This window comes from Chrysemys picta, chromosome 8 (genome assembly GCF_011386835.1).
Source record: "Chrysemys picta bellii isolate R12L10 chromosome 8, ASM1138683v2, whole genome shotgun sequence".
Classification (NCBI taxonomy): Eukaryota; Metazoa; Chordata; order Testudines; family Emydidae; genus Chrysemys; species Chrysemys picta.
In genome coordinates, this window is record NC_088798.1 from 39,894,475 (window position 1) to 39,913,464 (window position 18,990).

The following is an 18,990-nucleotide window of genomic DNA, read 5'->3' on the forward strand; positions in this document are numbered from 1 at the left end:
TGAGACAGAAGTTTGCTTTTGTTACTAGCTTGGTATAATCTAATGATAGAATAACCACCAGTTTGGGGTGAATCAACCCTTTTTGTCAGCAATTTGTCCTGAACATGGTATTCTGAGCTGTGACCCACTAAGGCACAGTGACACCAAGTTACCGGGTCCTTCCATATTTGGGTAGACTTGAATTTTTATGAGGCTACACCTATGACGAAAGACATGAAATCTTCTTCTAACCTTATTGGAACATATGGAGTGAAATCCTGTTCCCATAGAAGTCAATGGTTGTATTCCCACTAACATCACTGGGGCCAGGATTTCACCCATGGTCACTATTCATTATATTTCACACAAACTTTCTTTAATTTGTAGCCTGTATGTTTTCACTCAAAATAGATTTAATTCTTATTACTTTAGAGAGTTAGATTCCTAATATAATGTCATAAGATCATATTTTTAAAAAAAATATTTTCAGTCGATTATTGATCTAAGTGTTTCAGTATGTGTGAAACATACAATTTGATGCTATAAAAACAAGTTACTCTTATTTCTTAGAGTACATATTTTTATTAAGCAGTAATGTGAGGCTAGGGGCTAAATAAATTCCTTTAACAAGCTCTTCCACGTTCTGTCTCTTGAAGCCAACAAAACATAGGTATGAACTGCACACTTATGTAATTTTGAAAGACTTTTAGATGGAATCTTTGAAAAAATAAAATCTCTGATTCTCTCTCTGTTGCCTCTGTATTTCTCTTGGATCTAGGTCTAGCCAGAAGAGAGATTTTTACATAATAGAATTCAGTGGAATTAAAGAGTCTCTTATGTAATATATTTCAGGTATCAAGTGTCAGTAATAGACTTTCCATGAATTATGACTAAGTCTAGAAAAGACTTGTTTCATTTAGGTTTAAAAAAAACCTATCAAAGGCTAGGCAGATGTGATGAATGATGTAATTCAAACTCATTATCACATGTAATTCTTAGTTCTTTCAATGTGCTTGAAGAATCTTAAAAATGTGCTACTGAATAAACGTAACTGATGAAGCAATATACTATTCTATAGACATGAAAGGTCTCAAGATAAAGGAAAATGAGGAAGTTGGGTTCATGAAAGATGAAAATTAATGAAGAACAAAGCATTTAGATAAATAAATAAATAAATAAATAAATAAACTGTTTAAGATTGAATTGATAATATAGTCCTCAATTCTGCCTGGTACTTACCAATAGCACTACTCATGTGCTTAAAGTTATCCATGTGCTTAAGTACCTGGCAGAATGAGGGTCATACTGCTGAATGGCAAAAGATGATACTCTTATTATTTTTAATATTATTAATATTGTAGGAACCCTAAGCAAATCATACCCTCATCATGCGAGGTGCGGTGTAAACAGAGTAAAATTACAGTCCCAGTCCTAATAAGTATATTATTAAAAAACTTGAAGGGATAAGTGCTTAGGCTGAAATATTTGAACAACGAAAACTATAAAGCAATGGGAAGAAGAAATCCTTCATTATCAGCATCTTGCTTCAAAATGGTACTGATGAGTATACTTGATTCAAGCTGTCACTATATGGAAAAGGAAATGATAAAAAGGGGCAAAAATAATTGTGCATGTTGAGTGTATGTTGCTTGAATGTTAATACTTTCAAGAGCTGAAACTATACATGTGTCGTTTCAGGGTATAATTGCTTAACATTATGCTTCCTTTACCATAAATGGTACTTTGCTCTGTTGCATTCCAGTCCACTATGGTAACACTTAACTTTTTCCATAAGTAGCTTAAAAATACAGCTACCAAATGTGCACACATTGGTAAAATGTATTTTACATTTGAGCAGAATCCTCTGAGCTGCAAAGAACAGAAAGCTGATTTTAAAAGTCTGTTTCCACTCAAGGATTCCAACCTTTCATTTAGCAAAGCCTTCTGGGAATACTTTTTCCTGGTCTGCATTCCAGTAGCTTTTTTATTTCCTGTAGCTGTGGCAAAAGCAGTAATAGCAAGTCTAAAGAATGGAACAGGTTACCTTATAATATATGTACCATATGGCTCCGTAGCCTTCTTTCCTCATGTGTTTGGAAATGATTGTAGAGGATAATAGTGACTATGTTCACTAATTGCTGTCCCATGTGCAAGATCCATATCGATGAACTGGGTTAAGTGATGAAGAATTTACACTTTAAAAAAAATCTTTTAGATCTTTATATGGTCAAAGCTGATTAATTGCAAATATTTAGAAAACTTTGGCTTCCACTGCACTGTCTTTTGGATCAGCATCAACTCCATACAGTAGGTATCTGCTTTGCATTATGTATTGCTTGGGTTTTTTTTTTTTTTCAAATCTGCTTTGCTAAAAAAAAATGACACATTTTGCTTTCACCAACTTTTCAACAGTGCATAGAGATACAGCGCCTGATTATCCAAGCAGGATGAGAAATAAACTAAGAGGAGAAGCTATTCGTTTATAGAAGCAGAGGCAAATTGCCCTTGTCAAGGCAGCAGCAGCAGAGCTGCAACCTACCATTGTGGAACCGTCCTTTATGAAATATTATGGAACACAATGTTTATTAGCTGAATTTGCATTTGTGTTATTGAGAGGAAGAAATAGTTTACATGTTAATCAAAATTGTACATCTTGAAAATATTGTCTCCCATTAACTTGGAAGCATAGACAAATATTGTTCTGTTCCTGGATCCAATGTATATTATTTGTAAGCATGATTACAATGTCTTATTAAATGGAATTTCTCCTACACCCTACTAGAAGATAATTAAAATATTTAAATTATCAGAGGATTTATTGTTACTATGTCAAGGAATCCCTGAATAGTCATATATTTGCTTCTTTATGAAAATAACTTTACAGAATATCCTGCAAAGTAATAACAAATGATTTCCAATGCTGAGTACGTAATGAGAATAAGTATTCCCTCTTAAAATGGAAGTGATTTTTATTCATTGTTCCCTGAAAGGAATTTTCTTTTCCCCCTGCTGCAAGTTACACTGGGGTGTTACTGTTTGCAGTATGCATGGTATATTTCTGAGTTTCTTGCTTTTTATAGATAGTTCATCTGAGACAGTAGCTGTGGAAAGATGGCTTTAACCTGTTTAGAGTCCTATACAGCTAGACCGTAGAAGAAATGTTTGCACACAGTTGTTAACCCCAGCACAAAACCAGGACCAATAATAAGGACAAAGTTGAGAAGAGTTTTTCCAATAGACTGTGTAAAGCTGAATGGGGGACTAAGGGGTGGATCAAAAATGAAATTGTGTAGCTAAGAAGGGGAATGTGTAGAATAGTCTTGTATTTATTTTAAAAGTCAGCAGTGATGAAAAGAGGAAAAAGTGGGTTTGAGGTAGCAGGTGCGATAGGGCAGAAGCTTTGTCTGAGTCCTGGGTGAAGAACTTTTTTGTTTTTAATTTAAAGCTAGAACATGGATAATGAGGCTTAGGGGTGGAATCATGAAACAAAATGAACTGTTGCATTTACAACACATCTGTAATCTAGACATGCTGCCAAAGAAACCCACAACCGCTGATGTGCAAAAGAACAAGTCAGCCTTTTAGGGCTAGCACAATGTTCATTAGCTGAAGGACGAGAAATTGTGTATCCGGAAAGTGGTGGGAGGAGGTGTAATGATTCCATGGCTGCATAAACTCCACAGTTAACAGCTGTACACCACACCATAGCTCTATATGAAGGCTGACTGTGAAATCCATGCTAATAGCCTCTGCTTCAAATATACAGGCTCTTACCACTTGACCGAAAGGAGAATCTCCATGCTCTGTCACTTCTGTCCTCATTAGAGGTTGGCCACTAGGTGGTGACATAATCACAAGGCTGATACTTCATCCAGTAGAGGGCAGGGATACACTTACACAATTATTGTTATTCATATAGTGTCACCAAATGGCCTAGACCCTTTACATACAAATAATATGATAGGTGCTGCCCCAACAAATGTATAGGCAGTATTAAATAGGCAACACAGACAAAAGGGGATTGTAGGAAGAGATTTAAATAAAACAGTATATATGGTGAATTTTTTTTACCCTAATTCTGTCTTTTTTTGTGAGTATTTTTATTAATGTTCATAAAGAAACAAATAAAATATATAAAAAGGTAAATGACTTACGGCATGTATGTTTTACTAAATACCACACATTTCACAGGATAGCCAATAAAATTATCCAATTATACAACATTACAATTTGTCAAAACTGCAAGCCCAGACAACACAAAATCAGTCACTATTATATAGATCATAACATGTTAGAGTGGGGGTAATAATAATAATAAAAATACATACACAAATAGGCAAAAGGGAAAGGGGGAAAAGCAGAGAGGTTAGGTGGAATGGAATTATGGCATTATTTGAGCTATTTCAGCATTCTTTATCCAAATGTTTCAAAAAACGGGTCCAAATTCCTTCAAATTCATATAATTGCTCTCTCTGTCAATAAGTTATTCTTTCTTTCTCTGCTAACTCACATAAGTCCAATTTCAGTTGTTATAGATGCAAATATTGTTCATTGGTTTGTGTGTACAGTGAAATCAACATTTACTGATAAAAATCTAATCCTTCCAAGCCTATCAACAAAGGACTAGTTTGGCAATTGCTTAAATGCTTGATAACTCTTCTTCTAAAACTCTTGGAAATTTCTATCTCCAATTGCCAAGGTATGTCTGAGATGTATCCTTTGTATCATTGTGTAGTAGGAGGGAGCACATTCATAACCCAAGTATGTATTCCTTGTATCAATTCACATGCAAAAACACTGACTGAAGTTGCATGTGTTAATTGGCAATGACAGTAAGGTCACTTCAGTTGAAGATTCTATGTGTACTTGTGCATAGAAGGCTATACCTCTTCCAGTTGGCCACTTGTTGAGCATCTCAGCTGTGTGCACATACTGTAAACTTGTGTTTTTACATTATTTTCACACAGCTGAGTGGAAAGCCGTGGCTTCTGAACACCCATTTTTCAAGGGCATTGTGAGTACATGGATTCAAAGATTTTTACCTGACAATCTCCATATACTGCTCTCCTGGTCTCTCACACCCTCTTTCTTTTTTTTTGTGCTTTATAAAGTCATTATTCTTTTGAAAGTCAGAACAATTTAAACGGATGCTGCAGTTTGAAAAAGCAACTCATTGGAATTACACTGCATTGGAACTGCATGACCAGACTATCTGTTTTAAGTTATGTGGCAATGAAGGTCTAAGAAAAATGTTTGGCTTTAAATGCCTTTTTAATTCCTTCCAAAGACATCTATTGAAATGAAACATCTTGTTTTCAGTTTTGCACCACTCTGTCCCACTCCTGAGTGACGCAAAGGGAGGAGAGACAGGTCACGTTCCCCTTTCCTGGGGATTCTCATAGCATAGGGTGTAGAGGTAGAATAACCAGCTCCTATGTGTCCTACCCAATGTCCCCAGAATAAAGGGTGTATTGGAGGCATGTTATGGCAGGAAGGAAGAGTAGATGGATCAAGCTGACCGCCAGTCTCATGGGTACCATTGCCAGCTGGTCCAGGTTCGAGCAGTTTGTAGATTGCTCTAGTCTGTTCCAGGACAAGGAATAGGACAGAAAATCAGGTAGTCTAGTCAGCTTTCTGCTTCACTGACACACTAACCCTCAGTATTTTTGAATTATAAGTACCCTTAAGGCATGGCTGCTGGTGTTGCTGTTATAACACAGCATGTTTTAATAGTGTTAATTTAATATTGAGATAGGCCATGATAGGTCTAGGTGCTCAGCACCTCTCCCTCCCACTGAACTCATGTGAGACAGCTCAGCTGAGATTAGTCCTGAGTTGTCAATTTTCATCTGGAATTCAGTCCCAAATTCTTCAACTAAATATCTCTGGCTTCTTAGGATTCAAGTAATATAACCACATTGCAATTATGTAGAAGTTATGTGTAACTAAAAATGACAACTCACGATATTTCTTGAGTGAACTCATTGGTCAGACTTCCGACTACTGAAGTCTGACCTATCAGAGGGGTAGCCGTGTTAGTCTGAATCTGTAAAAAGCAACAGAGGGTCCTGTGGCACCTTTAAGACTAACAGAAGTATTGGGAGCATAAGCTTTCGTGGGTAAGAACCTCACTTCTTCAGATGCAAGTAATGGAAATCTCCAAAGGCAGGTATAAATCAGTATGGAGATAATGAGGTTAGTTCAATCAGGGAGGGTGAGGTGCTCTGCTAGCAGTTGAGGTGTGAACACCAAGGGAGGAGAAACTGCTTCTGTAGTTGGATAGCCATTCACAGGGTAGGTCTACACTTACCTCCGGGTCCGGCGGTAAGCAATCGATCTTCTGGGATCGATCCCAGAAGTGCTTGCCGTGGATGCCAGTACTCCAGCTCGGCGAGAGGAGTATGCGGCATCAACGGGGGAGCCTGCCTGCCGCGTCTGGACCCGCCGTAAGTTCGAACTAAGGTACTTCAAATTCAGCTCTAAGGGTATGTTGATTTGTTCCTGTGTTAGTGTAGGAAGTGTCCTGAGTAGATGGTGCAGTTTCTTAGTGTATTCCTCAGTGGGATCTCAGTGGGATCACCCCACCAACAACCTCAGCCTGGACCAATCTACATGGGAGGTCCACTTCCTAGACACCACAGTACAAATAAGCGATGGCCACGTTAACACCACCCTATACCAAAAACCCACCGACCGCTATGCCTACCTTCATGCCTCCAGCTTCCACTCTGGACACACCACACGATCCATCATCTACAGCTAAGCACTGAGGTACAACCGCATCTGCTCCAACCCCTCAGACAGAGACCAACACCTACAAGATCTTCACCAAGCATTCTCAAAACTACGATACCCACACAAGGAAATAAAGAAACAAATCAACAGAGCCAGATGTGTACCCAGAAGCCTCCTGCTACAAGACAGGCCCAAAAAAGAAACCAACAGAACTCCACTGGCCATCACCTACAGTCCTCAGCTTAAACCTCTTCAACGCATCATCAGTGATCTACAACCCATCCTGGACAATGATCCCTCACTTTCACAGACCTTGGGAGGCAGGCCAGTCCTCGCCCACAGACAACCCGCCAACCTTAAGCATATTCTCACCAGCAACCACGCACCGCACCATAACAACTCTAACTCAGGAACCAACCCATGCAACAAACCTCGATGCCAACTCTGCCCACTTATCTACACCAGCAACACCATCACAGGACCTAACCAGATCAGCTACAACATCACCGGCTCATTCACCTGCACGTCCACCAATGTTATATATGCCATCTTGTGCCAGCAATGCCCCTCTGCTATGTACGTTGGCCAAACTGAACAGTCACTACGCAAGAGGATAAATGGACACAAGTCAGATATCAGGAATGGCAATATACAAAAACCTGTAGGAGAACACTTCAACCTCCGTGGCCACACAATAGCAGATGTAAAGGTAGCCACCTTACAGCAAAAAAACTTCAGGAGCAGACTCCAAAGAGAAACTGCTGAGCTCCAGTTCATTTGCAAATTTGTCACCATCAGATCAGGATTAAACAAAGACTGTGAATGGCTATCCAACTACAGAAGCAGTTTCTCCTCCCTTGGTGTTCACACCTCAACTGCTAGCAGAGCATCTCACCCTCCCTGATTGAACTAACCTCGTTATCTCCATACTGATTTATACCTGCCTCTGGAGATTTCCATTACTTGCATCTGAAGAAGTGAGGTTCTTACCCACGAAAGCTTATGCTCCCAATACTTCTGTTAGTCTTAAAGGTGCCACAGGACCCTCTGTTGCTTTTTACAGTAGTCGGAAAGTTTTTTGTAGCTTTGAAAAGAATTCAAGGGAATTCTCTTCTAAACACTCTTCAAATGCAATTTAATATATAAATACCAGACAGGCAGCATGTCATACTTCCTCATGGTTCAGAAGCAAAAGGAATTATAGCCTAGAATTCATTTACAGACATCTGTAAAACACATTGCTATGGAATGACAATGGAGGTGATCCATAACTTGAGGTGGGTGCTTGTTCTTCGGGAAGGACCTTGTTATGAAATACAGATATGGTGACACACAACATTGCTTGTTGGTAAGTATGCTCCAGGCAGTCTAAAAACACTATAGTACTGTGCCCCAGACATGGGGTTTCTGTTACTGGTCAATGCAGCGTGATTTATGAAGATCTCTTGTGATTAGGCACCACTCAGTAAATAGAATAGCAAGTGGGGGGGGAAACTGAGTTAACTTTCCTCTTTGACTGCAATCAACAAACCACATATGTGTTTATTTCCAGTAACTATTTAGTTACAAAGGTATCAGCTTTCAGCACATTTCTTCATTAGGTCTAGCTGTTTAACTGGTGGTCATTTAGACCACCCATTAAAACTACAGTCAATTATTTTCTGGAGGAAATGTCATCTTTATTCGGTGAATTAAAAACTTATGTAAGTGAAAACATGTGTATCTATTTATTGTATGTATGAATGACAAAATTATTTTCTAACACAGTACACAGTAAACATTTTAATCTGTTTTTAAACAATGATGCAGCACAGCATCTACTCAGCCGGGGATGGGCGGTTCAGCGTTCCTGGCCAATGGGAGCTGCGGGAAGCAGTGCGAGTCGCAGGTTGCCCACCATTGTTAATTCATCAGTGACTTTAAAAACAAAACAATGTAATTCCTGTGAATTATAACTGCCAGTGTCAATTTCAGGACTCTGTATCTCACTTCAGTAGACTCTGCTTAGGATCCTATCCCACAATGATCCCACTTCTATGCTTGTGAGACAGTATTGGGGCCTTAATCAGCACCCTCAAAATATTGGGACAATCTCCAGTTAGCAGATTCAGCACAGTGTGTTTCTCTGACTATAACAGATACTTGGCACATATAGCTTATTTAAATAACATTTCTGGTGTAGTCTGCAAGCACAGTCCTACTTTTAGCGTATGTGAATTGGCATTTGCAACACGCATTCTTCTGTTTAGTCCTTTGACATTTCAGAGAGAAAAGCGCCTGTAGTTAAAACACTGGATGGGGAACTGGGAGATGTGGGTTCAGTTCCCAACATTATTGAAGACTTACCTGTGATCATGAGCAAGTCACTTAATTCCTCTGCACTTCAGTTCCCCATCTATCTTTGTCCCATCCGTTGTCTTGTCTATTTAGATTGTGAGCTCTTCAGGACAAGGACAGTTTCTTACGATGTGTATGTTCAGTACCTTGACACAACTGAGTCTTGATTTCTTTAGGGAGAACCATAACCCAAATATTAATAAATAGAAAATAGGAGGGGGGTGTACGTACCTGCTAATCCAGTCACCCTTGCTTTGTTAAAACCATAGTTTTTAAACACTGTAATATTCTTGGTGGTTTTAATTTTACTTTTGAAATAGAATATCATATGTGTAGATCATTTTATAAGCCTCTGCTAGATACCTGAGACATTAATTCAATTGCCTTATTTCTGTCTGGAATATGTCAGTTTAAAGGACTTCATAGATTTATCAATTATAAAACCAGAAGGGTCCCCTAGAATCATCTAGTCTGACCTCAAGTATAGCATAGGTCCTCTTTGAATTAATTTCAGTTTGAACTAGAGAATATCTTAGAAAAAACATCCAATCTTGATTTATAAATTCAGTTATGGAGAATCTTCCACAATTTTTGGAAAATTGTACCAATGGTTAATTACCTTACTGCTTTAAAAAATGCCTTATTTCTAGTCTGAATTTTTCTAGTTTCATCTTCTAGCCACTGGATCTTGTTATTTTGTCTGCTAGATTGAAAAGACCCCATGTCAAATTTCTGTTCCCCATCTAGGTACCTTCAGGCTGTGATCAAGTCACCTTTATACCTTCTTTGCTGTCCAATTCTTTAATCATTTTTTGTTGTCCAATCCTTTAATTATTCTTGTGACTCTTCTCTGAACCCTCTCCAATATATCAACAACCTTCAACGAGAGACACCTGAACTGGACACCGTATTCCAGTGCAGTCACACCAGTGCTAGATACAGAATTAATACAACCTCCCTACTCCTACTCAAGATTCCCCTTTTTATACATCTAAAGTTCACATTAGCCATTGGGCCACAGCATTGCACTCAGAGCTCATGTTCAGCTGATTTATGACTTCAGAGTCACTGCTTCCCAGGAGAGTTTTGTGGCCCCTCATCCCCCATCAAAATATGGCCTACTTTCTTTGTTCCTAGATGTATAACTTTACATTCGACTGTATTAAAAATGTATATTGTTTGCTTGTGCCCAGCTTACAAAGCAATCCAGATTGCTCCAGATCAGTGAAGTGTTCTTTTCATCTACCACTCCCCTCATCTTTGTCATCTCCAAATTTCATCAATAATTATTTTTGTTTTCTTCCAGGTGATTGATTAAAGTGTCAAATAGCATAAGGAACGAAGAACTGATCCCTGCAGGACCCCACTAGACACACACACATACACATACACACACCCTGCCCCTTGATGATGATTCCCTCTTTACAATTGCATTTTGGGATCTATCCCTTAGCTCTTTTTAATCCATTTAATATGTGCTATGTTGATAAAGGGCTTGTCTACATGGTGGGGTAATGTGCCCTCTGGAGGTGTGTTGTACATTGGTTATTCCATGTATATCACACTTTAATGTGCTGTTTCAAACATTAGAAGAATACAGTGTGCTACAGAATCTCTACTGTGCACCAGCAGGGTCTACATGGATCAATTAATACACTGCATGTTAGTGTGTCTTAGAAATTACACCCTATAGTCCACATTGCTGCTCCATGTAGAGAAACCCTGAGCATCATTCTAGTTCCTTAATCAAAATATTGTACATTACCAGGTCAAATGCCTTATACAATTCAAAGTATATTACAGCACTACTATTACCTTTATCAACTAAACCTGTAGTCTCACTAAAAGTCATTAGTTTGACAAGATCTGGTTTTCATAAACCCATGTTGATTTGCATTAATTATATCACTCTTGTCTAATTTGTTTAGTGATTGAATCTTTTATCAGATGCTCTGTTTTGCCTTTCATTTTTCATCCAGTTGGATTCATCCTGTCAAAGAAATATTCTGGTATGAGTAACACTGCACACTGTAGGGACTTTGCCCTAGATACCTTGCTGAGTCTAAATTTCATATTACAGTTTTAATGAGGGCAGAACTCCTTCAAAATGGAAGACTTGTTTATTTTGGTTAATTATGTATGTCAGAGTGACTAGTAATTCTGATCTTACCTACACAATGCTGGAACCTTACAATTTCACAAGTTCAGTGGGGTTTTTCCTTCCCTAGTGGGTGTATTCCATTTCATAATAAATAATTGTAAAGGGGAAGTGGTCCTCTAGCAAGACATGTTAAATATTAAGGAGCCAGGGCTGTACTACTTTTATCACCTCAGTGTTGTCTCTTCCTCAAAGCAAGATAGAAATACCTTACATCTGTTGCTGTGCACATGCTACAGTCCACCTTCTTCCTCAATAATAATCAGTTAAGTACTTGAGGTGGTCAAGAGATTCTATTACTTGTTAGTCCCAGCCAGCAGCCAAATGCCAGAATTTAAACAAACTAAAAACCCAGCACTAAAACTAAAAACAAACTGTATTAGCTGTCCCCAAAAGATGTCCCTTACTCAGGGTTATGGTATTGATCTCTCAGAGGCATTTTACCTTCCAGAACATGTACTACCTCTCAGAAAGATGCCGCATGCTCCCTCTGTTTCTGGTCGGTGCTGTATTTGATGGAGTGGAGGGTCTCTAGCCTTTCCTACTTGGGATGGGGGCGGGTTGCCCCTGAGAGCACTGAATGGAGCAGTCCTTGTGTTCTAGATTCCTTAAGGATTGTAAATGCCTGGGTCCAGTGTGGAGTGAAGGCTTCTTGCACTTTTCCTTTCTTCCTAGCCTCCTTTGGTCACCCATGCAATAGAGAGCTGTAAGTATAGGTCCATAATCAATTCAGTTCCACAGTCCTGTCATAGAGAAAACATCCATTATCTTTAAGACCGCCAGACTGTTCCCATTGTCATTTTGCTGGGCAATGCTCCCACATCTGAATAACTCTAACTTCTAGAAGGGGGCGAGGGAGGAAATGTGATGTAGATGCTTATTAATCATAAAGGTTGATTGTCCTATGTTGTAGGAAAAAAGCACACACAAGTAAACTTTTTGTAATTTAGTTGTGCCCTGTTGTCCTTGGTTTGGGAAATAGTCTCTCTATATATCTGCTGTCCTTCAATACAGAGCCAGTAAACTTTTCAAGCAGGTACTGATGTGAGTGTATGGTACATAGGAGGAAAAATGGAGTGTGTGTGTTGCGGGGTATATACAATAGGAAATCAATTTCTTTGGCAAGCTTAAAAGCAAAACAATGTACCCTAAAAATAAAAAAGAAAGAAACTAAAGGTAAACTGGTTAAAATTGCATGTGCTGGTATATTTCTATGTTACTTATCAAGCACCCTAGGTAGGCATAGACTACCAATGAATGCTTAGAAGGATAAACTAGAATAAAATACAGCAAAAGCTTATACATGGCATCCAGAAAATACATATCTAAAAACGTAGAGTAATGCACTGCAGTGTATCATGAAGTCACTTTGAATTTATAAACATAATGTAATCCCACATACTAAGAGCCTTAAAGGCATTAAAGCAGTCATATGTTTTAAATATTTTGTTAATATTTTGTAAAATTAGAAACTGCTTATTTAACATATAGGATAATTCTCTCCAGATTGTTCTGTAGTTTTCCTAACATTTTGGCCATACACATCCCTGTATATTCTTTCATGAAACTCAAAAGTTTTAAAAAGTACAAATTAAAAGTTTTCCAAATGTTCTTTCCGAACAAATTTGATACCTAACAAAAAAAAAAAACATTACCAGAAACTGACATGATGTTTCCTTTTATTCGTAAGGGCTGATTTAAAGCTCATTTGAAGTCAATAGAGGTTTTTCCATTGACTTCACTGGGTTTTGTACTAGACTCTCAGTGAATAAGCACTGCAGCCAAGTGGCAAAGGAAATGACGTTTTTAGCAAAATCAACTACTGTATGACACTGTGGAAATGTAGATCCAGGGTTTTCTGGGTTTTATTCAGACCTTGTACACTTAATGATGGAATATTTCCCCCATAATATTGTTTGCTGAAATTCTTCTAACAATTTTCTTAGTATGTGGCTCCTGAAATAGCATCTAAAGTTAGTGCCTAGAATCTGATGGATACTGTATGGTTAAAACATTTTATATATAAGGTTGATACAGACTTGTATCCACCTTTTTTTTTTTTCAGAATAACTATAATTCATAGTCTTTGATGTAACCTATAGAAACTTTAAACCATAAGGAATGCAAACTTATATATAAGATTCAACTGCTGTCATGCCTTGTGATATTTCCTATTTTAAGGTTCAGCATGAAAATTATTTGACTTTTTTCTAATTTAGAAAAATCAATTTTTCTGTCCTGATAATGCACGCTTCTCTTGCGAGCAAACTGTTAATTCTGATTCTGCTTCCAAAGCAGTAATATATAAAAGCAGACTGTTTGGCTTTAACAGGTACAATAGCAGTTGAATCTGCTTATGATTTAATGTTTCTAGGGATTACATCAAAGCCTATAAACTATTTTTTTAAAAAAAGATCCAAATAAATTAGTGAATAAACCCATTTCCAAATTCAGACAAAGTTCCGGTCAGTTTCTTATCAAATCCTAAATAAACAATCAGTGATTCTGTGAGCACTGTGATAAATCCACCAATTGACCAGCCCCCACCCCCAATTCCAGCTGTTAAAAGGACCCAGCACATTCAATTATCTCAATCCAGACCAACAGGCTGCAGTAAAAGCCTTTATGGATTTTGATGATGAAATCTCTTCTCACCAAATGGACAGAAAAATAAAAATGTTGATTCTGGCAACTGAATGTATCTAATCTATGTTCTTTCAGTCAATAGACTAGACAGGATCAAAAGTGGTCATGCTGGCCAATCAAAAACTGCTTTGATGTCCTCTACAGAGCTTTCTCTTTGGAGGTCTTCAGAGAGGAAACTGCTTTATGCTTTTTTTAACATTGTTTTTCAATAAAAACTATGCGTATTAGAATAAGCACTGAAATCCTGTAGTGTTTGGTCCACAACCAAACAAGCTGTAATCCTGAGGACTTTGTCTAACCTAAAAATTTCAGATGCAAATAAACACTGACAGCCCTGAGAATAGAAGAGATGAAAAAAGAAGACAATTTCACAGAATCCACCCTAAGATCAAAGGTGAAATTATCTATATAAAGAGAATAAAAAAAGAGTTATAAAATCTGGATAGATATTCAACAATGAAAATAATTAAAGGTAATTTCTTGTCAGCTGGATCAAGTAGCTAGCTAACAAAGTAGGAGGCAAGAGTGAGATGAAGTAGTGATGGCTTTGCAGGAGGTTGCTACAATGGGGTATACTGCTGCCATCTACATAACCCGCTCTGAGTATGTTGATGGTGATTCAGGAGAAGGGCCGGTTCCGTAAGTGGACTTCCCCAGCTGCTTTCAGTGAAGTTGCAGTGCTGGTGACCTCTCTCCAAAATCCTGATTTCCCAGCAGCCTGCCCTCAAATATTTGTTATTCTTCAGTTTGGATACTGAATCTCATAGTTTTGGGGGTTTTTTTAATGCTTTTCTTTCTCTCCACTCTTTTAATAACTACAGCCTTTTGGTAAGATTTTTAACCCTTACATTACTAATAAAAAACTAGTTTACAGGAGCAGCAAATGTGGGGAGTTTTGCAAGAGAATTCTCGGTGTGGAGGAGCAACTGTGACCCTTGGGGTGAGTTTGTCTGTTAGTGTATGTGTTGTGTGCTTGCTTGCCATGAGTTTGCTTGATTGAAGTTTATAGTGTGGTCTGTTTTCAGGCTGTCTGCTGAGCCAACTGGCCAGCTAGGCTAGACTCAGAGTTTACTAACAAGGCTCTAGCCTGCTAATATTTGATTCCTAATCCATTTAGGATCTCTTGAGAAGGGGCAGGGTTAATTCAAGGAGAATTGAGGTTTAAAAAGTCAGTTCCAAAGCAACCAGTAGAGCTAGCAAATAGGAGTCTTATGAGGGAGTTCAGAGAAGGAGTGAGAGAGGCAGATACACCCAACAAATGTACTCTAAACTTAGGTCAATAGCCCCCACAAAACACAAGAAAAAAAACCCTGCAAAAGTAAAAATGTAATCAGAACTCCAGTTTATTATACTAAATGCTGCATGTATGATTAGCCACCTTGTGGTGTATGTGTGCATTTGGTGCAAGCAGCTCGTAACCCTCAGACTGAGTACAGGCTCTTGAGACCAGAGTGGCTAAACTGGAGGAGCTCAGGGAGACAGAGATTCATGGAGGAGACTTTCAGGGACACAGTAGACTGCACCCCCACCCCCGTCTGACAGCCTCTCTTCTGCTGAGGAGGATGCAAGTCTCAGGGAGGAAGAACATCAAGCTGGAGCAGAGGGAAATGATCCCATAGTTGGGACCCTCCTTCCAAGTGATGTGACATGGAATTCTCTCTCACTGAGGATACCCATCTCGGGGAGGGGACCCCAGTTATTAGGAACAGACAGTGTTAATGGGGAATTCAATTATTAGAAATATCAATAGTTGGGTTTGTGATGACTGGGAGAACTGCATGATTAATTGCCTGTTGGGTGAGACAGTGGCAGATCTTTTGAGACACGCAATGCTGGGGAGGATCCAGTTGTTGTATGTGCAGGTACCAATGATACAGGGAAAGGAAGGAGAGAGGTGCTAGAGGCCAAATTTAGGCTGCTAGGTAAGAGATTAAAGTCCAGGACCTCCATGATTGCATTTTCTGAAATGCTTCTAGTTCCATGCACAGGGCCAGTTAGATAGGCAGAACTGCAGGGTCTCGATGCATGGATGAGATGATGGTTTTGGGAGGAGGGATTTAGGTTATTGGGAAAAGAGAAGTCTATACAGTAAGGATGGGCTTCACCTAAACTGAAACCAAAACAGATTGCTGGCCTATAAAATTAAAAAGGTCATAGAGGAATTTTTAAGCTAAGGGCTGAGAGAAAGCTGACAGATGCAGAGCAGTTCACAGTTTGGACAGAGACATCCCTTAGGGAGACCTTATTAAAGGGGAGGATAGAAGCTGATAAAATACAAGTAGGAACTTAAGAGAAACAGTAAAATGAGTCCCCTTCAATTACATCATATGAAGGCAGGCAACTAAATATTGAAAAATTTTATAAATGGTTGTATACAAATGCAAGAAGTTTTAAATACTAAGATGGGTGAACTTGAGTGCCTGGTATTAAATAAAAATATTGATAAAATAGGCATCACAGAAACTGGTGGAATTATGATAATCAATGGGACACAGTAATTCCAGAGTACAAAATATACAGGAATGACAGAGTAGATTGTGCTGATGGAGGAGTAGCACGATATGTGAAAGGAATAGTTAAATAAAGGAAAAACCTGAAAAACCTGAAATGAATCACAGTACTATATAATCTCTCTCTGACTCATAATTCCACACTTGAATAATAAGAGTATAAAAGTAGAAATATACTACCAACCAGCTGATCAGGATGGTGATGGTGATTGTGAAATACTCAGGAAGACTGTAAAGGCTACAAAAACAGAAAACCCAATAATAATGGAGGATTTCAACTATCCCTATGGTTGACTGGGTACATGTCACCTCAGGATGGGATGCAGCAATAAAATTTCTAGGCACGATTAATGACTGCTGCTTTGAGTAGCTAGTCCTGTAACCCACAAAGGAAGAGACAGTTCTTGATTTAGTCCTAAGTGAGCATAGTATCTGGTCCAAGAGGTGAATATATCTGAACCTCTTGGTAACAGTGAATATAATGTAATTGAAGTAAACATCCTTGAATGGGGGAAAATACCAAAGAAACCAAACACAATAGCATTTAACTTCAAAAAGGGGAACTGCAGAAAAATGAAGATGCCAGTTAAATGAAAAATGAAAGGAACTGTCATAAGAGTGAAATGCCAGCAAGCAGCATGGAAACTATTTAGAAACACCATAATAGAGGCTCAAAATAAAATATATGGAAATTTAAAAAAAAAAAAAAAAAAAGGTAAGGGGGCCAAAAAAAACAACCCTACCCAAACAGCAGAATAAAAAAGAGGCAGTTAGAGACAACTGCCCTGTTCTATTCATTCCCTCTGAAGCAACAAGCAGCAGCCACTTCAAAAGGTAGGATACTGGGCTAGAGGGACCACTGGCCATACGGGGCTGGACTATTCTTATGTGCTTTGGATCTAATCTCAGCTTAATGATTTTTTTTTCTTTGCATCATCCCTGCAAGCAGTGAACAAAAAAGTTTGATAGAAAATAGGGCATTATTGCAAGCACGGGGAGTTAACACAGGGGATCCCTTTGTTCAAACTCAGTAAAATTCCCTCCTGTGCAGAGAGGCAATACTTATGCCTTCAGAATAAGATTTGGATGGGACTCGTGTGCATAGGCCCTGAGTTGTCCCTCTGCACAAGAGTGGATTTCACCCATAAAGACCAACTGCATGACCACAAACAGCACAGTAACCCGATAAATAACTAGGTACTCAAATGAGCACACCAGGATGAAAAGCAATGACAATTACTGTACCTGAGTCTCCTTGATGGTTAGTCAGCTAGGTCTTAGTGAAGTGGTAATGGAATTTCAAGGCTGCAGAAACCTTACTTTTGTTGCTACACTCTCTCTCTGGTTTGGGACTAGGCGGCTGACTTGATAGATCACATGTACAGCGTTTCCCAGAGCTGAACAAATTTCTCAGATTATTAAATTACTGTATAAGTATGTAAGGGAACTCCCTGGGTATTATTCAGTTTTATTTTGGAGCAAAGTAGGTAGTGTAGTATTACTGAAGAGGAAATAGAGCAGCAGACTGGATTAAAATAAACTTTAAGACATTTTCCTTTAGATGTGTGTGGAAAAAAATATGATGAGTGTTTGACATTCCACCTTCTGTTCTAAAGCAAATCTAACTGTGATGCAGGGACTTATGGACAGTCTTAGAAGAGGGCTGCCAGGAGCATGAGTAGAGGTTTTTCTTTGTTTTTGTTTTTCCAGAAAGAGCTAAACAAACACATACTTGCAAGCAATGAAGTTATTTACTGAAAAATAAATCTGTCGGAGCCTACTACAAGCAATGTTTTCAGAAAAATCTACATTTATTCCACCAATACCATAAAACAAGCGTGCACACAGATGGGCAGATTTTGCTGCCTTTAATCAAACTGAGTCATGTCTTAATCCACAAGTAGTCCCACTAATTTAAAGGGAGGCAGAATCCAGTGCATTAAGTACTGCATCGTGAGCTGTAACATGCCTCTGTTTCTGTGGTTTGCCCATTGTGTCCAGCCCCACATTCAAAAGGGCACACAAAGTGGTGGCAAAACACCCTGTACACACTGCGTGCTGGTGATTGAGTATCTTGACCAGCACATACGTCCTAGATCTCTTAATAGGTGATCTGCTTTGATTGGTAGGGTAGACTAAACCAGAATGATGTTTTTAAGTCAGTGATAAAATATACCATATTCTCCCTATGTCTTATGCATATGACCTTTGGAAAGAAGGGAGAGTGTCGGGGGTAGAAGAGAATAAATGTCTAAAACAAAGACCCCTTAGGTTTTGGTGTCTTGTGTGTGTTTTCTCCGGCCATGTGGTGTTTTTATTCTTCTGGCTGAGAAACTGAGTAAGTTCCCATGATGAATGCTTCTGCAAACTATGGAGTCCTCTCACTGCCAAGTTATTATTCTTTGTTTTTCATCTTCCTATAGTAAAATATCTTTGCAGGGTTTCCAAACCTATACTCTCTAGTGTTCTCCTGTAAGTACACAGGGTGTTGCCAGAGTGGGTGGAGCTGGCTGGTTCTCCAGTGGATTGGCGCAGTGTTCTGAAAGATGTAAATATGCTGGGCCCCGATCTAGCAAAATACTTAAATACATGCTTAACTTTAAGCATGTGAGAAGTCTTACTGAA

The 18,990-nt window shown here is 38.7% G+C and overlaps 1 long non-coding RNA gene across 3 annotated transcripts; it reads right to left on the reverse strand.

Moving 5' to 3' along the window:
* Window positions 1-6,237: 6,237 nt before the first annotated feature.
* Window positions 6,238-17,745, reverse strand: LOC112059022 (uncharacterized). 3 transcript variants are annotated; one of them, XR_002888228.3, is made up of 4 exons: window positions 17,611-17,745; window positions 11,654-11,952; window positions 10,867-11,041; window positions 6,238-9,221 (listed from the first exon to the last, which is right to left on the reverse strand). It is a non-coding gene; the product is annotated as an uncharacterized LOC112059022 (long non-coding RNA). The 3 variants fall into 3 exon arrangements; XR_010589713.1 differs by having other exon boundaries at window positions 6,238-8,631; window positions 9,061-11,041; XR_010589712.1 differs by having other exon boundaries at window positions 6,238-11,041.
* Window positions 17,746-18,990: the final 1,245 nt, after the last annotated feature.